The following is a 22,798-nucleotide window of genomic DNA, read 5'->3' as shown; positions in this document are numbered from 1 at the left end:
CACTCCCTCTTCCTTTTGTTTTGTCCCTCCAGGTGTCCGGTCTTCACCAGTTGAACGAATCTTTCGACAGCAAAATCAGCATGAAGTACCCAATCAAGAACAAGCTTTCATTGCCGTCGAGCAATGATTAGAGCGCATAGAGGCAACACTCAACACCTTTGGCTAGCAAATAGCTTATCTAATTGTAGCTCTGCGTGAATGACGATAACTACATGGGGAGTTATTCTACATTTTTTTCCTTCCGCCTATTTATTTATTTTCTTTCACATCAAGGATAATGTGTTTAAAGTAAAGGGGAGACATTCCTTATTATTTTTGTCATTTTATTTGTTGTGTTGATGTTACTGCTGCCTTGTACTTGTTTCTGCCCGTATTTATTTTTTAGAATATTTTGCCTCTTTTCATGCCCAAGATTTTTACCAAGAATTGTCTACTGTTTGTCCTGCGAGCATGATTCTTGTCTACTAAGTTAGTTATAATTTTGCTAGTTTGATTTCATCTCCATTATTTTATTTCTATTAGGCTAAAATAATTATGATTAATACAGTTAACCCTATCTTGCTTATAGTAAAATTGATTAAGTCTAAATACAAAGAGGACACTTAATACAATTGCATGCTAAAATCATGTTCATGACTATTAGGTGGTTGCTGAAACTTACTTTTGACACTTGATTTTTTTCCCTAGTCCTCTAAAATTAAAATTTCGTTTAATAATAATAATGTCTTTGTGCTTATGAGTGTAGTTTAAAAACGTGATTAGTTGAGTAACCGGGGTAGGGTGCTTAGGTTGTCATCCTATTTCGTATCAGAAGGTTGTGTGACGTCTTAGGTAAAACTCCGCTAACCAAAATTAAACAAAATTGTTTTAGGAATGTGTTGGGCTGAGTAACCTGGGTGGGGTGCTTGGTTGTCATCTCTCTTCATGCCAAAAGGTTCGATATGTTCTTATCATCATTTTCATTAAAAAAAAAGAAAAAAAAAGATGTATTAATTGCATTTGGGGACTAAAGGTGGAAACAAAAAAGGCATCTTGGTAAGTTTAGTAAGCCATATAATTTTCATAAAATAATCCAAGTCGATTTTTGATTTGTGTGTGTATTAATTGGAGTACTTTTTTAGTTTTACTTAAAGCAACCTAAATTTTCTCTTTATTTTTCATATACATTATGCCTACTTTTTATAAAACTTTGGAGTGGTATTTCTTTCATGGAAAAATTCTAAATTTCACAGTGGATAGGAACCATACTTGAGGGCAAGCATGGGCTAAGAATGGGGAATTTGATAATACTCTAGAATGACATATTTTTATATACTAATTACAATTTATTTTGAGTATGATCTTACTAATTTTAGCTATTTATGGTTTTTACTTGTAGTGTGACAACCCTAATTTGGCCCTAGTCGGGAAGAGGTTTCGGGATCACAAAACTGAGTCACAGAAATAATTAAATGTTATACTCTGTGTTTATTATATGTGAAAGTGCATGTGTGAAAATTTCATGCTTTGATTTTGTCATTTGAGAGTAAAATTATGAAATAGGACCTATGTGAAAATTTCTGAAAATGCTATAGGCCAAATTGTAGTGGGCAAATAATTTGTAGTGTAAAATGGGAGGATTTGCATGTCAAACTCACCATTTTATGTGTAGTGGCCGGCCATGATGTTGGTGAGAAGCAACATGTGGATTAGATAATAATAATTTAAGACATGAAGTTATGGTACTAATTGATATGTGTCATTTTATGTCAAAAAATAAAGACTAAAAATAACAAAATGATAGAAGGGAAAAGTTTGTCCATCCTTGTTCATGGTAGCCGAAAATAGAAAAGAAAGGAGAGGCAAAAAGCTCTTGAATGTTCAGTCACTTGGGGAAGAAAATCCAAGGTGAGTTCATGGTGCTTTGATTCTATTTTGATGTTCATGGGTTTTTCTTGTTTCTACCTTAACCCATGAAGCATATTTTTGATTTTTAGTTGTGTTGTGAGCATTCGGTCATGAATGGAAATGAGAGAAATGATTGTTGTTTCATGTTCTTTTGATAAAAAATGGAGAATAGATGAAGTTGAGCCAAACAAATGAGCATTCATGTGCCTTAGATGCTAAGGGGGGAAAATCGGCTAACATGTTGTGTGTATTATGGCCGAATGTGAACTTGGATAATATTGAGTAATGTTGTGCTTAAAATGATGAAAGGAAGATTATGCTTAAGTGGAGTTATAGGTATGTGATGATTGATTTGTGATATGTGTTCAGGCCTTGGCCCATTGCAGTAACAGTAAACAGAGCAGTAACAATAAACAGTATGCAAGCCCTACCCCTCCAACCTCTACACTCCATCTCCGTCTAACCCTACACTCTATGTGGGGATAAAATCAACCCACCCATCCTTACACTCCGGAATTAGCACTGGTTACGGAACTAAACAGCATTTGTAGTAGAGCTGCCGGAATAATAGGCTTAGAGCCATCAGTGATTTGCAGCAAAGCTGCCAGTACAGTACACTTCCTCCAATCATATAAAAACCCACCTTTATGCAATGCATCATGCCACATGTCATGTCATATTATAATATTATACATGTACTCAACAAAGTTACAATAGCATGCTAAAATATAAACATATATCACATAGGGGCAAAATAGTCAGTTTACCAAATAAGGGCGAAACAGTCATTTTACCACATAAAGGAAAAACAATCATTTTACTACATAAGCTCAAAACAGTCATTTTACCACATAAGGACAAAACAGTCATTTTATCAATTAGGGGTCTAAGCACACTTACTGACCTAACAGTAGGTCCACAGTCGGCTCAGTTACAACTTGTAAATCAACCAACCTCCTATTAATGCCTAATCAAAAACATAGTTTGAACCAAACCAAGAGTTAGTCTTATCGATACACCGCCCTGGAAACTTGTAACTACCCCAAAATCGACAAAGAGTAGTGAAAAGAAGATCGACACAATGAGGGTAAAAGAAAGGGGTAGAATTCGATCAAAAATAACCAATTGTGAGAGCAAGAAAGGAAGGGGAAACCGATCAAGAAGTAACTGATTGAGAGAGACAGAGAATGTAATATCCTGATTTTGGGCCTAGTCAGAATAGTGGTTTCGTGACCACAAAATCTGAGATAGAAATAATTATTTTATGATTATTTTGAGGTCTATGATATGATTGCATGATTGTGTGAAAATTTCGTGAAGAAATTTTATGCATAAAGTGCTTAAATTGAAAGTAGGGACTAAATCGAATAAGTTGCAAAATTTGCATTCTAGAAGTTTTTATTATGAAATTGCATTGAAATATTAATTAGGAGATCTTAAATAGCAATTTGACCAATTTTAAGTTCATGGACAAAATTAGGACATGGAAGGAATTTTTGGAAAGTTTAGTAGTAAGGGCATTTTGGTCATTTAGGGGTAAAATAAATTAAAATACAAAATTAAAAGCCAATTTTGCTCATCTTCAACCCCATGGCCGAATATAACAAGGAGAAACCATGGCTAGGGTTTTTCAAGCTTCCAAGCTCGATTGTAAGTCCATTCTAGCCCCGTTTTTCAAGTTCTTTATGTTTTTGGAGTCCCGGTAGCTCGATTAAGCTTATGCTAGCAATAATTCAACCTAGGGTTCATATTTGGAAAAATACCCATATGTGAAATTTGTGTATTTTGGTGTTTTATGATAGAATATGAGGTTTTAAATTATGTTAGACAACTTGTGCTACTCGGGTTTAAGCGAAAACCAGCAAAAGGGCTTAATCGGTAAAAATACCTAATAGTCATAAGTACATGTTAGAGTGAGAATTTGATGTTGCCATAGAAGAGAAAAATGATCAGAATGTCATAAAACATAATAAAATAGGCTGAAGTTTAATTTACGAGCTTTGGGGTAAAAGTGTAAATATGCAAAAGTTTAGGGGCAAAACTATAATTTTTCCAAAATATGATTTTGGGTCAATTTGAATAATGTGAGTCCTAATTAGACTATATTTTAAATTATAGAGCAAGGAAAACTAAAATTTGGGCTAAAATGGGGAAAATACCAAGTTGTGGACGAAATGGTAAAAGTAGCCATTTTCGCATACGAGGTAAGTTCATATGTAAATGTTGGTAACATAGTTATTATTTTAAATGTTTTTATGTTATTTAAATGATATGATAATTATTATGAAATATCATACTTGTGACAATTGTTTGATAATATGTCAAATTATGTGATATACTTGGAAAATGAATTGTGAAATACTACCGAGTATCGGTATCGACATTCCGTAGGAGATGGTTGAGACACATGATTGGGAAAAAGGTCCCGTTGAACCTTAGGAATGGATTAGGATACAAGTGACATGTCACTAGAATGTTTGGGCATCCGAACTCGCTGAGTTGAGTCCGAGTTCGAGAGATGTAACTAGGCATCCGAGCTCGTTGAGTTGAGTTCGAGTTCACTTATGGATGTGAACGCCCGAGCTCATTAAGTTGAGTCCGAGTTCGCTTATGGGTGTGTTACATGGTAGCCTGGCTACATATGTGGCACTTATGTGCAAACTTTCCATGTATCCGAATTATATTCCGATGTGTTCAACGGGTAAAGTTCTACTGAAATGGAGGAATACTCAAGATGAAAGGGACGTATTGGTAAGTGTTGTGAAATGAATACTTTGAACAGGTATGTACTTAACCCTCGGGTTGAAAACTCGATATAACAACAATATGGTAAGATGATAAATGAAAATGTGATATGAATGTCTCGGTGATGATTATGCAAATGATGTGTTATGTTTGCTTATATAGTTATGTTACTTGCTATTTGCATGTGAACTTACTAAGCATTTATGCTTACTCCTCCTTTTCATTCCTTGTAGTTTTGAACAAGCCATTTCGGGAATCGGACGGTCAAGGTTCAATCACACTATCCAAAGGACTTTCATCGTGGTAAATGGCTTGTAAAACTTAAGTATGGCATGTATAGCAATATATTTATTTTGTGTAAATAATTTTATGATATGGATATGATTGGTTGAGAAAATGTTTGATATTGATAAGTCATGGTGATGGTTAAATTTAGATCATGTTTGATATCATGGAAGTTTAATAGGTTATCTAGTTCATAACAACTCATGAAAAGATGAAATTTGCCTTAAAACAGAATATTGCTGCAGCAATGACATGAATTTGAAAAATCACTAAAAATAGTATAAATGGAATTAAATAATGAATAAGTTATGGAATCGAATCATGATGAGTCTATTTTCATATGGAAGAAACGAAACAGGTATATGAGCTATATTTTATGAGATGTTTAAATTTTTGTGAAATAGGGCCAGAGCGATTTCTAGATCCCCTATTCTGACTTTGGAAATTCACCATAAATTTTACAAATATAATTAGAAGTCATGCTTTATATTTACAGATTCATTATTGAGTCTAGTTTTATTAGAGCAAACAGAATAGTCATTGAAGCTCTGTACAGGTAGATATCTGATTTGTAATACACAGAGGTCAGAGTAGTCTAACCCTGAAACAAGGGAGACTTTAACTAATAAACTGTACTAATTGGCCAGACCAAAAATTCTAGAAAAAAATTACTAGATAGATATATGAGTCTAGTTTCAGGAAAAATTTACAGAATTGGATTTCGAGTTTCGGAACTCAAGATATGATTTTTAAAGCGAATGTGATGCAGTTAGCCAGCTTGTCTGGAAATTTTAAAAATAAATTGTTTGAGTTGTTTAAGTAATGAATTAAGTCTATTAACACCTCGTGTTCGACTCCGGCGACGGTCTCGGGTACGGGGTGTTACAGAGAAGGAGAACAATCTATCTAAGCACAAGATGCCAAAGATGAGGGTTGACAATCTCAAAAGAGTTGAGAGAGGGGAGTGAGAGAATTCGGTTAAAGAGGGGGAAAAGAAGAGCAAAATGATGAATGAGGATCCTGAAGAGAAGTGAAAATCGAAATCAGAAAAAAAGAATGATATTCCCAAACCTCCCTAGCACTATTCAGCCTCTAGAGGAAAAGAAGAGAGCCAAAATGATCATAGCAACCGAAAATAGAGTGGCTAAACTCACCAAAATCGAAAGTCTTGAGTGCCGCAATTCAAAACTGGCACACTACTCCCTCTCACCTCAATCTCTCATAATTCTCTCCTAAAATCCCTCCTCAAATATCTCCTCAATCACCAATTCAAACTCCACCCAGATTAGTAGAGTTTTGGTCTCAACTACTCACACGAAAAGAGCAACAAAATAAAACACTCCACTAACTTTACCAAGATTCGAACCTCAGCCTTCTGGCATAGGTAAAACGCCACTTACCCCCTAGTCCAGTAGGCTATTTAGGTCATGCTTCACCCATTTTTATTTAAAAGCCTATTGACTAGAGACAGGGTTTACTTCTTAAAAAAACAAAATTTTTGCACATGCCTAGGCTTGAACCCAAGACTTCTCAGACACTTCCCAGAACACTTAACCACTAAAACAGATATAGATTTGTGTCACTTACTTACACAACTAAACATTTATGTGCTGCCTCCTAACTATTCCCTTGCTCAAAACCTAATACTTCTAGGCCCAAAATTTGGGGTGTTACAGCCATAGTCACATCCACAATCCATCTATGCCAAACAATTTTAACCACATCATGTATGACCTTGGCACATGTATGCATATATGAATAGGTTTACAACCAAATGATCAATATGAACTATATCGAAAAACATTGACATAGGCACATACATACGTATATGGGCTTACAACCATTTAGCCAATATAAGCCAATTTGCATGGCTACAAATTTTATCCAACCTTTAACCATCACAAGCTAATGTATTTAGCCAAATCATAATGACTCATACAATAAATGACTAAGCCCCTATACATGCCATAAACTCAAAGGGGTTTGCATTCACTTATACCCAACATGATAGCTTGATAGTGTGATAGCATCTCTGGTGATCTCCAACTTGAGCTAGCATAAAACCCTATAAGATATGAGAAAGGAAGGAGAAGTAAGCTACAAAGCTTTGTAAGTTCGTACCCAAATAATAAGCAACAATGGCAATACATTTGTCAAACATTCATAATCTCTCCAGTATAAAATACCATACTAATCATTAAGAAATCATTTCAAGCCTTATAGTAACATGTACATTAATTATGCATATTCATATTTTCAAGCCCAGAGCTTAACATCTTTCAATGATTTAAACTCTTAACCTCTCATACTTTCATAACCATTTCAATAGGAAATTTTGCAAATCTTTTTTTTTCACACATATTCAATGAATCACAAATCAAGTGAAATAAACATCTTATCTCTCAATTTGATATGGCTCAAAAGCCTAACCTATGACTCTAAACTGAATTTAACATGAATTTACACATCATAAACATAAACACGTAATCACAAGATTTCATAAATATTTTTAATAGACATTAATATCAATCTTTCTTTCATTTCATGTTCATTGAGTCACAATCAAGGAAATAAAACATTTCATATCTCAATTCCATTTGGCCTAAAGGCCCTTTTTCATAAGTATCAATCAAACTTTTATAACACCCTAATTTTGGGCCTAGTCAGAACAGTGGTTTCGGGACCACAAATCTGACGATGAAATTTTTTTTTATTATATTTTTATGGTCTACGATTTCACGAAATAATTTCGTGAAAATTTCGTTCAAAAATTTTGACGTTCGAGCATTTAATTTAGTCAAAAGGATTAAATCGTAAAAAGTGCAAAAGTTGAGTTCTACATACTAGAGGTGTCCAATTGTTATGAAATTTTAAATTGAGGGTCCTTAAATGGAAATTAGACCATTGGTTAATTTTTGTACAAAAAAAGTGTAACACCCTGAATTTGGGCCCAGAAGTTTTGGGCCTTGAGCATGGGAGCGGTTGAAGGCGACTTATAATATACATCACAGCGTGAAAATTTCGTTAATGAAGGCTTGTTTTAGTGGTTAAGTGTGTTGAGAAGTGTTGGAGAAGTCCTGGGTTCAAACCTGGACTCTAGCAAAAATTTTGGTTTAAGGTGAATCAACCCTGGGTGTAGTAGGTAGGCCTTAAGAATATTGTTGGAGAAATTGTGACACAAAAGCCTTGTGGCTTAGTGGCAAGTAGCGTGTGGAGCATCGAGGGAGGCATGGGTTCGACTCCATGGCAAGCAAAGAGCATTTATTTTGTTAACAGGGGGCGGCAAGAGTTGGTGTTGAATTTAAACTCTGATAATGGAGGGATCCCACATCGGGAAGCTAACATAAGAGTGGATGCGAAGTTGGCTTTAAATATAGAGAACCATGAGGAGAGTAAAGGTACCTTTCTTGGCTGATCCCTTTCGCTTTATGGCGTGCTCGTTTGGGTCGGGCGTCGGCTAAGAGTGCTCGGAGCGTAGATTAACTCCAGTCTCCAATCAGGTGTGTATTTTCTCGCTACTCTAGCTGTAGGATGGCTACTTCGGGCCGCGATGGGCCGAAAGGGGTCATGTGGGCCCAATGGGCCTACGAGCCCAATTGGTTAAGTTGTTTGATTGTGTAGTAAATATTGGACTAGGCTAGGTGAATCTCATATCTGTGGCTAGATTTGGGCTAAAAGGGCCACACAAGCGTGTGGGCCCATTTGGGCTGAGAAGGGCTTTAGGCCCATTCGTATTGTTATCCCTGTTTAGAATACTTTAGTTTACCAAATTACTGAAATATCCTCAGTTGTAAAATTACCAAAGTACCCTCGGTTTATAACATTACCCAAATATCCTCGATTTGTAAAATTATCGAAATACCCTCAGTTTGTAAAATTACTGAAATACCCTCGACATGTAAAATTATCAAAGTACTCTCGATTTACAAAATTACCATTTTACCCTCGATTTACAGAATTACTGTTTTACCCTCGATTTACAAAATTACTATTTTACCCTCGATTTACAGAGTTACTATTTTACCCTTGAATTACAAAATTACTATTTTACCCTCGATTTACAGAATTACCGTTCTCCCTCGATTTATAGAATTACCATTTTACCCTCGATTTAGAAAATTACTAAAATACCCCTGGTTTGTAAAATTACTAAAATACCCCCTGATTTGTAAAATTACTGAAATACCCTCGACTGGTAAAAATTACCAAAGTACCATTGCTTTATAGAATTATTGTTTTACCCTCGATTTACGTAATTCTTGTTTTACCCTTGATTTACAAAATTACCGCTTTTACCTCGATTGTGAAATTACTAAAATACCCTATAGGTAGAATTACCAAAACACCCCTAGTTTGTAAAATTACCAAAATACCCTTGTAGGTAGAATTACTAAAATACCCTAGTAAGGTAGAATTACCGAATACCCTGTAGGGTAGAATTACCAAATACCCACAGAGGGTAGAATTCTTGAAATACCCCTATAGGGTAGAATTACCAAATACCCACGTAAGGTAGAATTACCGAAATACCCCTTTAGGGTAGAATTACTGAAATACCCCTGTAGGGTAGAATTACCAAAATACCCCTGTAGGGTAGAATTATCGTAATACCCCTATAGGGTAGAATTACCGAAATACCCCTGTAGGGTAGAATTACTAAAATACCCCTGTAGGGTGGAATTATCGAGATACCTTGTGGGGTAAAATTACCATTTTGCCCCTAAGGTGTTAAATGACTGCTTTTGCCCTTGTGGGCAAGTGGTGACTTGGATTTGTGTGGTTGTGATTTGATTGTGAATATATGTTGGTGATATGAATGATTTGATGTGATTGTTTGATTCAAATATGGACATGATATTCGATTACGTATGTTGTATGCGATGACATGTATATCTGTTGCATGGGATATGGGTTATATTGATGGAGGAAGCGTTCTGGCAGCCTCGCTGCAATCTAGTGGCTTCGCCACATATATCTGTTCTGGTGACTTCGTCACAATATCTAGCAGCCTCGCTGCAATCTGGTGGCTTCGCCACATATATCTGTTCTGGGGACTTCGTCACAATATCTGGCAGCCTCGCTGCAATTTTTATGGTGTGTAGTGGTTGGTGGGTCGAGTAGTCTCCCCACATAGTGTAAGGTTGGTACGGGGGTGTATACGGCTGGATTGGGTTGGGATTGCATTCACATTCGATTACGATTACATTGACATCGATTCGATTACATTACCTAATTACGATTCGGTTACGATTTTGATTACATTCGATCTCGATTCGATTACATTACCTAATTCGATTACGGTTACGATTTTGATTCTGTCACTTGATTCTGATTCTGATTCTAATTCTAGTTATGATAATGTTTCTTATTCTGTAATGGGTTAAAGCCCATCTGATACTATCTGTTATAGCGGGCTAAGGCCTAATTGATATTGAAACTGTAAGTAAGGCTGGGGCCAGACTTTTAATTCTTTTATATGACTGACTGTTCCTATTTATAGTAGGGAATTTCACACTGAGTTTTCGTAAACTCACCCCGTTTATTAACCTTTCAGGTAATTTCCAGACTTAGACGGATCGGAGCTGCGAGGGGCTCGGAGGAAGCCACACACGCTGTTTATGTTACAATTTTGATTATTACTTTTAAATGTTTTATGTGGGTTGTAGTAAAGCCACTGCAATTTTCTGGATTTCAAATTTGGAATTTTATTTATTGTTCTTATAATTGCTAGTATTAGAACACGGTTTTCCAAAGCAACTCATCGTTGTTCAAAACATCACGTAATCAAGAATCGCTTTTTAAATTAAGCTTCCAGAATCGCCGTGATTTTTTACAAAGTTGTTAAGAATGTTATTCAATTTGAGGTTTTCTAACAGGTTTAAAAATGATACAGGTTTTTAATTATTAAGAAGGGTTTTTAATGGAAACATGGTTTCCGAAAGACACTTCAATGTGACACGCCAGATTCGAGCCAAACTTCTAGGCCGGGTTTGGGGTGTTACAAAAAGACATGAAATGGATGTAATAAAATATTTTTAAGTTAGGGGTATTTTGGTAAACTAATAATTAAAAGAATTAAAAAGGGAAATAAGCCAAATTAGCTATCATCTTCTTCATTCAACCATTTCTACCAGCAGCAGCCATGGTTAAGGTTTGTTAAAACTCCCAAGCTCGATTTTAAGTGCTCCCTAGCCCCGTTTTTAATGTTTTTTACATTTTTAAAATCCTGGTAACTTGGTTAAGCTTATTCTAGCAATAATTTAACCTAGGATTTATATTTGGAAAAATACCCATAGGTGAAATGTGTTTATTTTGATATTTTATGGTATAATATGAAGCTTGAAATTGTATTAAACAACTTTTACTAAGCGATTTTACGTGAAAACGAGTAAAACGACACAATAGGTAAAAATACATAATGTTCATAAGTACATGTTAGAGTGTGAGTTTGAGGTTACTATAGAAGGGAAAAATGATCAGCATGTGAAAAAACATAAGGAAATAGGATGAAGTTTAATTTATGAGCCTAGGGGAAAAAATGTAATTTTGACAAAGTTTAAGGGCAAAATTGTAATTTTTCCAAAATATGATTTTGGGTTACTTTGAATAATGTGAGTCCTAATTAGGCTATATTTGAAATGATAGATCAAGGAAAAATCAAAATTCGGGCTAAAATTGGAAAATATCAAGTTGTGGACAAAATGTTAAAAATGGCTATTTTCGCATACGAGGTAAGTTCATATGATTTTTAATAATGCAATGTGTAATTTAATGTTATTGCCTTAATATTAAGTGAGATGTAAGTTCATGTCTAAATGTAGTAACATAATTGGAAATTTAAGCAATTTAATGTTATTTATATGATATGATGATTATTATTATGAAATATTATGCTTTGTGGATTATTATTTAGTAATATGAAAATTATGCGAGCTATTTGATAAATATGAAATGCTACCAAGTATCGGTTCCGACATTGCGTGGAAGACGGCAAAGATGTTTGATTGAGCAAAATCCCGTTTAAACCTTGGGAATAGATTAAGATACAAGTAACATGTCACTAGGATATTTGAGTTACGAACTCGATGAGTTGAGTCCGAGTTCGTGAGATGTAACTAGGCATCCAAACTTTTTGAGTTGAGTCCGAGTTCACTTATGGATGCGAACGCCTGAGCTCGTTGAGTTAAGTCTGAGTTCGTGAGATATAACTAGGCATCTGAACTCGTTGAGTTGAGTCCGAGTTCACTTATGGATGCAAACACCCGAGCTCGTTGAGTTGAATCCGAGTTCACTTATGGGTGGGTTACATGGTAGCTTGGCTACACATATATTCTGCAGGTTATTGAGTTTGTCTAACTGTGGGCATGGCACTTATGTGCATGCATTCCGTGTATCCGATTATATTTTGAGTGTTCAACAGGTAATTTGGCAAAGTATTCGTTGATGATCCCAATAAGATAAGCCATTGGTGAGTATGTCTTTGAGCTATGTTACAAGTTGTACAGGTATGTACACTAAACTTATGTGTGATGCCTTGACATGTGATGATCTATGTTGTATATAATATTTGGTGAATATTATGAAAATGACATGATTTGGAATAAGTCCTTGATACTTAATGACATTGAGATTATGGATTTATGCTTATGAAGCATAATTATGTGTTCTTACATTTATGAATGAAATGATATTGTATGGATTTCGTGAATAATAGTAATGAATGAGTAAGTTTAGCCTTGGCAGTTTTGGGTTACTGCAGTGGTGCAACTTTGGAAAGTCACCATAAATTTTGGAAATTGAATTAGGGGCTGAATAAAATATGAGGCTAAATCCCAATGAGTTTAGTTTCACATAGAAGAAATGGTATATGCAATCGAAATTTATATTGTGAGATATTTAAATTGTTGTGATACAGAGTCTGAATGACTTCGTGATCCCCTGTTTTGATTTGAGAAAATCATTAAAAATTATAAAAAAAAAGTAAATATGTGTTGTAATTTTTATTATTAAAATCCTTAATGAGTCTATTTTCTTGAAAGATAGATGAGAGCATTATCCGGATTTTGTACTATAAGAAAAATAATTTTTAGTGAAGAGAGGTCAAAACTGTTGGGCAGAAAAATAGGGGAAACTTTAATGAATAAACTGTACTAATTTGATAAATAAAAAATTCTAGAAATTTTATAAGAGAAAGGTATATTAGTCTAGTTTCAAGGAAAATTAACGAAACTTAATTTGGAGTCTCGTAGCTCCTGATATAAATGAATTAATAATTGTAACTCGGTAAAATAACTTAACTTGAACAAGAGTAAATTGTACAATTAAGATGTTTTACCTTAAAAAAAAAAACAAACATGCGGGTAATTGCTTAGTAACTTCACATGGACTTACTAAGCGTAAAGCTTACCCCTCCTCTCTACTTCTTCAGTTTTGACAGGTCGGCTCGGGATTGGAGATTGTCGGAGACAAAATCACACTATCAAGCTATCATTTTTGGGAGAATTAATTCAAATATTAGAAATATCAAGTGACTGGCATGTATAGGAAGTTGGTTTGTGATATGTATTATTATTATGACTTTGACAATACGTATCGGTCTTCATTGAGTTATCGTATATGATCATGAGAGGTGGTCCTTATCCATTATGGTTTGTAAGTTTAATTAATAATGCCATGTCCTATGTTTTGATGTGATGATATAGTTAGCTTTGTTTGTTATTGCATGATTATGGATGTGTAAGTGCTCATTTATGCCACGTTATATGTCTTTGAATATGAGTCTATGCATGTGTTCGAAAAATTTTGAATTAAATGAAATTTTATGGCCCGATTTTCGTCTATGTGTATGGTTAAGTCTGGTAATGCCTCGTACCCTATTCCGGCCATGGATACGGGTAAAAGGTGTTACATTTAGTGGTATCAGAGCTATGGTTTTGTCAGTTTTCAGACTAACCTAGCATGTGTAAAAGTCTAGTTATACATGCCACGGATCCGTGATTGTGTGATGTCTCCTAACACGTAAGAGGTGGTCTTATTTAGACAAAGGTACTCTCCAACTAAGCTGCACCGACCATGTTCAAGGTGATTGAAGGTATTTGAGTAAAATTATGATTATGATAAGTCTCGGTTCAGAAAAGTGTGAATAAATGTTTGTGATATATATATGTGATAACACGTGATATGAAAGTTTATGTTGTGATAAATATCTATATATGTTTAATGCTCATATGATGTAGTGCACTTGGCTTACTTGACAAGTTGAATGGGACAAATAGAAATTCGTAGAGGTATGAGTAAGGGTTCATAATACCATGATACGAATGGAAATGTTATTGTCTTGATTGGACATTGAATGTTGATGAATGTTAATGATATTTTTATGAGATAAAGAATTATAACGAAATGAACTTATCTATGTTAAATTGTTTGGACTAAATTATATGATTGTAATGATATGTATATGATGATACACAAAGTGAAAGTTGCGATTTTGATGTAAATATTCATGTTTGTTTGGCCCTTATGTGATGTCATGAGCATGACTTATTTTGATTAAATGAATGTATAAGTAAAGCTATCCAGAAAACATAATATGCATGCATAAGTATACTTGTCTAAATGGGATAATTGGAAAATTGGTGTAAACCAACATGAATGTTACGTTGCCTGAAATGAATGACATGATTTTGATGATGTTGCTATGATGATGAAAGTTGTGTCATATGTATATGTATAAGGAAGTCGAGTTAGAGGCCCTACAACCCCTCCCCCTTATCGAAGTGGTGCTTATAATGGAATTTCATGAGATTTGTACTGAATAAGTTCCCGGTTGAAAAACCAAAGAGTTCAATGATAGAATAATTATAAGTATGATTAGAGATTGAGAATGACTTGATAATTAAAGTTAGAGCTAGAAAAGTATCAGGTTGAGATAAAAATTATTGGAGCTATGCACTGTTCCAGTTAGAGAATGAATTTACTTTGGTAAATTGAATTACTCAGCTACAAGGTCGAGAAAAGTGTAAATCATAATTTATTCAGAACTGGTCTTCTTTAGTGAAAGGTCTAACATGAAATTTGTGATGGCAGAACTAGTTGTGGGAAATGATATTTGAAATGTGTAATATTTGAGTGTGACAGTTACGGCTGAACATATTTAACAGTTTCTTCTGAGATGTTCTATGTATTTATCTGTTCTCAGAAAAATTTCTATGGCTGTTGATTTTTTGAAGAAATTCTTGTTATATGGGAATGTTTTCTAATCCTAGTGTTAGATAGAACCATTGGTTGTCTGACTGGTTTATAATTTGTATTGTTGTATTTCCTCAGGCATTTTATTACATTTCGTCTGATAAGAATTGATGAGAGGATATATATGATATTATGATACTGTTTCTTCTACTTGATGCTCCATTTGATATATATGTATGGGAAGATACATTGTTCTTGTTATATTTGATTCCAGTGGGATTAAATGATGTTTTCTTCTAGACTTCTTTTCTCTGAGGAATTTTCAAGATCTTCCATATTTTCCTATGAGTTTGGTTTTCGATTTTCTGGCATAGTATCGTATCTTGGATTTCTTTATTTGGTTTTCCTGTTATCTTTATTCCAATTTGTCAATTATGACTTATGTTCGAAGTGCGTTCTTCAGCTCGTGATAATCATGATAAGTATGACTATACTTCCAATTTTATCTTGGTAATGTGGTGATTTTAGTATTGGAATTTCTCAAATTTCCGTGTAAAGATTTGACAATAGTAAAGGCATAAGTGCTAAAAGCGCGAGTTTCAATCGGTATGGTGGATTACTTCTCTCAAGTAAGTCAATTATAATTAATGACTTCAATTGAGATATTTTGGTTACTTGAGCTAATGCAATTGCGATGGTTTTGATTAGCATAAGGAATGAATAGTAAAGGACTGCATGATGAATTGTTTAGTAACTAGAAGAAAGGATTACTTGAAATGTCATTCAACGGTGTTTAGATCGGCTCAAGTGTTTAATCTGTGTGAATTATTTATTTGAAAGATTTCATATGACAATTATGCCAGGATCATTTTTCCCAAGTCTGATAATAGAATTTCATTTCTTTACGGGTAAAAGGCAAATAGTCTGAACGAGAAGTGTATATCTCTTAGAAAATTTTGATATGAGTTAAAGCTACTAAGAATGATAAAGTTTTCATCTTACGAAAGCTGAAAAGTTTATTACATGTTAGCAAGGTTTGGACAGATGAGAATATTGCTAACCAAAGCGTCTGAACTGGACTAATCTGCATTGAGTAAAGATTTCCTAATTTTTAATAATGCAATTTTGTATGAAGGGTGATGTGTTTCAAGAAAATAAGGAAATGTGATAGTTTGGAGCATTTGATGTCACAGAAAATTTGAATTGCTGATGGGATTAAAGCCGAGCATCAGGATCTACTAGAATTATCTCTGCCAGTATTGATATTAGGATGAGAATGAGAAGGATTATTTTCGAGGCTATATCATAATTATTTCCGTAGCGGAAAGAGGACAATGTGATAGTGAGTAATAAACTAAAAGAGTACAGTGAGGATCGACTTCTAATGTTGAATTTCAGATTGGATCTGATTCATGGTATTATTATTCTGAGGCTTATACAGAAAGAACTGTACGAAGCTCATAGTGAAAATTTGCCTATTCATTCAGAGAGTAATGACATGTATTGTAATTTGATTCAGATATTATTGGACTGTGATTTATCAATGATGAAAATCTGTATGATTATTTCAGAAGAGTGCAGGTCCCATTCATTGTTGGATTTCTTCGAATTCTTGTCTCCATAAACCAAATTGAGATCCGAGTTTTATGTCATGATATCATGGGAAACTGAGAAGCCTTTGAAAATTTAAGAACAATTAGGAGTTGAGCCCGTAAGCTTTCAGATCATATGAGAAATTAAAGAGATGTATTGGAGGCACCGCCTGAGCGAAGGTACTTTGGTATCGAGTATGAGATTGAGGAATCTAAGTGAAGACCACTTTTCCGGTAAGATTTTCGTGGACGAAAATCCCTAAAGGGGGGAGAGTTGTAACACCCTGATTTTGGGCCTAGTCGGAATAGTGGTTTTGGGACCACAAATTCGACGATGAAAATTTTATTTTTTCTTATATTTTTATGGTCTATGATTTCACGAAATAATTTCGTGAAAATTTCGTTCGAAAAATTTGACGTTCAGGCACTTAATTTAGTCAAAAGGACTAAATTGTAAAAAGTGCAAAAGTTGAGTTCTACATACTAGAGGTGTCCAATTGTTATGAAATTTTAAATTAAGGGTCCTTAAATGGTAATTAGACCATTCGTTAATTGCTGGACAAAAATAGACATGAAATGGGTGTAATAAAATATTTTTAAGTTAGGGGTATTTTGGTAAACTAATAATTAAAAGAATTAAAAAGGGAAATAAGCCAAATTAGCTATCATCTTCTTCATTCAACCATTTCTACCAGCAGCAGCCATGGGTAAGGTTTGTTCAAACTCCCAAGCCTGATTGTAAGTGCTCCCTAGCCCCGTTTTTAAAGTTCTTTACATTTTTGAAATCCCGGTAACTTGGTTAAGCTTATTCTAGCAATAATTTAACCTAGGGTTTATATTTGGAAAAATAACCATAGGTGAAATGTTTTTATTTTAATGTTTTATGGTAGAATATGAAGCTTGAAATTGTGTTAAACAACTTTTACTAAGCGATTTTACGTGAAAACAAGTAAAACGACATAATCGGTAAAAATACCTAATGTTCATAAGTACATGTTAGCGTGCGAATTTGAGGTTGCTATAGAAAGGAAAAATGATCAGCATGTCAAAAAAACATAATGAAATAGGATGAAGTTTATTTAACGAGCCTAGGGGCACAAATGTAATTTTGACAAAGTTTAGGGGAAAAATTGTAATTTTTCAAAAATATGATTTTGGGTTAATTTGAATAGTGTGAGTCCTAATTAGGCTATATTTGAAATGATAGATCAAGGAAAAATCAAAATTCGGGTAAAATTGGAAAATATCAGGTTGTGGACAAAATGGTAAAAATGGCCATTTTCGCATACGAGGTAAGTTCATATGATTTTTAATAATGCAATGTGTAATTTAATGTTATTGCCTTGATATTGAATGAGATGTAAGTTCATGTCTAAATGTAGTAACATAATTGTCATTTTAAGTAATCTAATGTTATTTATATGATATGATGATTATTATTATGAAATATTATGCTTTGTGGATTATTATTAGTAATATGCAAATTATGTGAGCTATTTGATAAATATGAAATGCTACCAAGTATCGGTTCCGACATTCCGTGAAGACGGCAAAGATGTGTGATTGAGGAAAATCCCATTTGAACCTTGGGAATAGATTAGGATACACGTGACATGTCACTAGGATATTTGAGTTCCGAACTCGTTGAGTTGAGTTCGAGTTCGTGAGATGTAACTAGGCATCCAAACTCGTTGAGTTGAGTCCGAGTTTACTTATAGATATGAACGCCTGAGCTCATTGAGTTGAGTCCGAGTTAGTGAGATGTAACTAGGCAGCAGAACTCGTTGAGTTGAGTCCAAGTTCACTTATGGATGTGAACACCCGAGCTCGTTGACTTGAGTCCGAGTTCACTTATGGGTGGGTTACATGGTAGCTTGGCTACACATATATTCCGCAGGCTATTGAGTTTGTCTAGCTGTGGACATGGCACTTATGTGCATGCATTCCATGTATCTGATTATATTCCGAGTGTTTAACGGGTAATTTGGTGAAGTATTCGTTGATGATCCCAATGAGATAAGCCATTGGTGAGTATGTCTTCGAGTTATGTTACAAGTTGTACAGGTATGTACACTAAACTTATGTGTGATGCCTTGACATGTGATGATCTATGATGTATATAGTATTTGGTGAATATTATGAAAATGACATGATTTGGAATAAGTCCTTGATACTTGATGACATTGAGATTATGGATTTATGCTTATGAAGCATAATTATATGTTCTTACTATTATGAATGAAATGATATTGCATGGATTTGTTGAATAATAGTAATGAATGAGTAAATTTAGCCTTGGCAGTTTTGGGTTACTGTAGTGGTACAACTTTGGAAATTCACCATAAATTGTGGAAATTGAATTAGGGGCTGAATAAAATATGAGGTTAAAGCCAAATGAGTTTTGTTTCACGTAGAAGAAACGGTATATGTAATCAAAATTTATATTGTGAGATATTTAAATTGTTGTGAGACAGAGTCTGAATGACTTCGTGATCCCTTGTTTTGAATTGAGAAAATCATTAAAAATTATATAAAAATAATTATGGGTTGTAATTTATATTATTAAAATCCCTAATGAGTATATTTTCTAGAAAGATAGATGAGAGCATTATCTAAATTTTTTACTATGAGAAAAATAATTTTTAGTGAAGAGAGGTTAGAACTGTTGGATAGCAAAACAGGGGAAGCTTTAATGAATAAACTGTACTAATTGGCTAAGCCAAATTTTTTGGGAGAAAGGTATATGTGTCTAGTTTCAAGGAAAATTAATGAAACTTAATTTGGAGTCTCGTAGCTCCAGATATAAATGAATTAGTAACTGTAACCAGGTACTTAACCTGAACAAGAGTAAATTGTACAATTATGATGTTTTACCTTTAAAAAAAAACATGCGGGTAATTGCTTATTAACTTCATATGGACTTACTAAGCGTAAAGCTTTCCCCTCCTCTCTACTTCTTTAGTTTTGGCAGGTCGGCTTGGGGTTGGAGATCGTCGGAGGCAAAATCACACTATCAAGCTATCATTTTTGGGAGAATTAATTCAAATATTAGAAATATCAAGTGAGTGACATGTATAGGAAGTTGGTTTGTGATATGTATTATTATTATGACTTTGACCATATGTATCGGTCTTCATTGAGTTATCGTATATGATCATGACATGTGATTCTTATCCGTTATGGTTTGTAAGTTTAATTAATCATGCCATGTCCTATGTTTTGATGTGATGATATAGTTAGCTTTGTTTGTTTTCGCATGATTATGGATGTGTAAGTGCTCATTTATGCCACGTTATATGTCTTTAAATATGAGTCTATGCATGTGTTTTCGAAAAGTTTTGAATTAAATGAAATTTTATGGCTCGGTTTTCGTCTATGTGTATGGTTAAGTCTGGTAATGCCTCCAACCCTATTTCGGCCTTGGATACGGGTAAGGGGTGTTACAACTTTACCATGTATTTATTCATCATACACATAAACCAATACTCACATGGTTAACTTAAAGTTACCTTCATAATAATCCTGAATTCATAATATCATGAAGCCAATCCTTACTTTACGTACATACCTATACCAACTCGTATCATAATCCTTTATTTTGTCAACTTTTGCAAATTCTTTGAATTTGTTGAACCACTTGGAATACTAAAGGATGCTCGGGAATTCTCATACACATAGTAAGATGCCAATGCCATATCTTAGATTTGTCTTACATGGGATCACAAATAGAAGCCAATAGCCCAACTATGTTCTTACACGATGTCTCATATTGATGCCATGTCCTAGACATGGTCTTAAATGAAATAATATATCGATGCCAATGCCATATCCCAGATATGGTCTTACATGGGATCACATATATCGATGCCAATGCCATGTCCCAGACATGGTGTTACATGGGATCACATATATCCATGCCAATGCCATGTCCCAGACATAGTCTTACATGGGATCACATATATCAATCCCAATGCCATGTCCCAGACATGGTCTTACATGGGATTACATATATTGATGCCAATGCCATGTCCCAGACATGGTCTTACATGGGATCACACATAACCCTAATATCATGACATTTGTATCTTATCTATTCCTAAGGTTCAACTGAGACTTCTCTGTTATCTTGGCATTATCGAACTTACTCATAATATCAATCATATAAATCATATAATATTAAATCAATTTAAAACATAAATGCAGTTTTGCATTATTCACATACAAACTTACCTTGAATGTGACAATGGCGAAAAGGACCTATTTGTCCAATATTTGTTTTTCCCTTGATCTAGACTTGAACTTTGTTTTTTCTTGATCTAAAACATCACATTTAACTTATTTAATCATTATACTAATAAATTCAGCCCGAAAAAACATATTTGGAAAAAATTACATTTTTACCCTTAAACTTTATCATATTTACACTTTTGCCCCTAAGCTCGTAAAATGATTTTCACTCAATTTTTTTGTATCTGAACCATTTTCATAACTATAACATCCACAATTTCTATTAAAACACACTTTAGCTACATATTTTATAACTTTTACAAATTAGTCCTTTTATGCATTTTTACCGAAAATCACTTAAATCACTTAGTAAAAGTTGTTTCTCTAACCATAAACATGCATTTTCTACCATTAATCATCAAAATACACACATTTTCATCATGGGTCAAAACCCTAGACTTTAACCATAACTCAAATTAATGGTAGACATATATAGATCATGTTGTAAGGATTTCAAAAATGTAAAAATCATTAAAAAACGAGACTAGAACAGACTTACAATGGAGCTTGGAAGCTTGGAAAATCCTAGCCATGGTTTATTCATGTAAAAGTCAACCAAGGAAGAAGATGGACAAGAAATTTTGGCTTTTATTTTGTTTATTAAGTCATTTAATTACTAAATGACCAAAATGCCCCTAACTTAAAAATATTCTATTTCACCTATTTAATGTCCATTTTTATCCAACAAATTATCCAATGGTATAATTACCTTTTAAGGACCTCCAATTTAAAATTTCATAGCAATTTGACACCTCTAGCTTCTAGAACTCAAGTTTTGCACTTTTTACAATTTAGTTCTTTTGAATAAATTGAGTGCCCAAACGTAAAAATTTTCAAATAAAATTTTCACAAAATCATTTTGTGAAATTTTAGACCATAAAAATATAATAAAAATAAATTTTACCATGTCAGATTTGTGGTCCCAAAACCACTGTTCCGACTACGCCCAAAATCAGGCTGTTACAGATTGTGAAATGTTTTATCTGGTATTAAATCGTGTAAATTGGAGAATATGAACAGGAACTTAAAGTGAAATTTCAAGCAGAAGAGATAATAGAGGTAGTAAAAAGCATGATGCCTTTAAAAGCTTCAGGTATGGACGGATTTCTTGCTCATTTTTATCAAAAGTATTGGCACAGTATTGGGGGGATGTAACTCAATATTGTATTGATGTTCTTAATAAAAGAAGAGATATGAGAATAATTAATCGAATTAATATTGTGCTCATTCCAAAAGTTAGCGCGCTGCAAAATATTACATTGTTTTGTCCAATAAGATTATGTAATGTGATTTATAAGATAATCTCAAAGGGTGGTGGTTAACTAGATGTAACGCCCCTAACCCATATTTGTCACTAAAATAGGATTACGAGGTATTACATTTATTGGTATCAGAGCCAAGTTTAGTCGATTTTAGAACTAATGTAGTATGTGAGAGTTTAACTATACATGCCATATATATACTCTGTGATAGTGTCATGATTCCTGATAGTTTAAATTGTGCTTTAGTATAGAAATGGATCCTGAACGAGCAATAGCTGATGATGTGGAAAGTAATGCGCCCGCTCCCGCTCAAGGGGCAGTGTCGACTAATTTTAGGCTGATTTCAAGTAGTCAAGGGGGAGAGGCTAAGCAAGCCTTCTTCCAGATGATGAGAGAGTGGTTCACGGAGTTCGTTCAAATGAATCCGGCTGCTCAACAACCTCCACCCCCACTTGTTCCTCAACAAAACCCTATTAGTCCCCAAGTTATAGATCTGATACAGTTGAACAAGCCACCAATGGATAAGATAGTAAACACGGGGTTGAGGAG

The sequence above is a fragment of the Gossypium arboreum genome, chromosome 13 (assembly GCF_025698485.1).
Source record: "Gossypium arboreum isolate Shixiya-1 chromosome 13, ASM2569848v2, whole genome shotgun sequence".
NCBI classification, from domain to species: Eukaryota; Viridiplantae; Streptophyta; class Magnoliopsida; order Malvales; family Malvaceae; genus Gossypium; species Gossypium arboreum.
The sequence above is the reverse complement of the archived record's forward strand: the minus strand, read 5'-3'. Positions refer to the sequence as shown.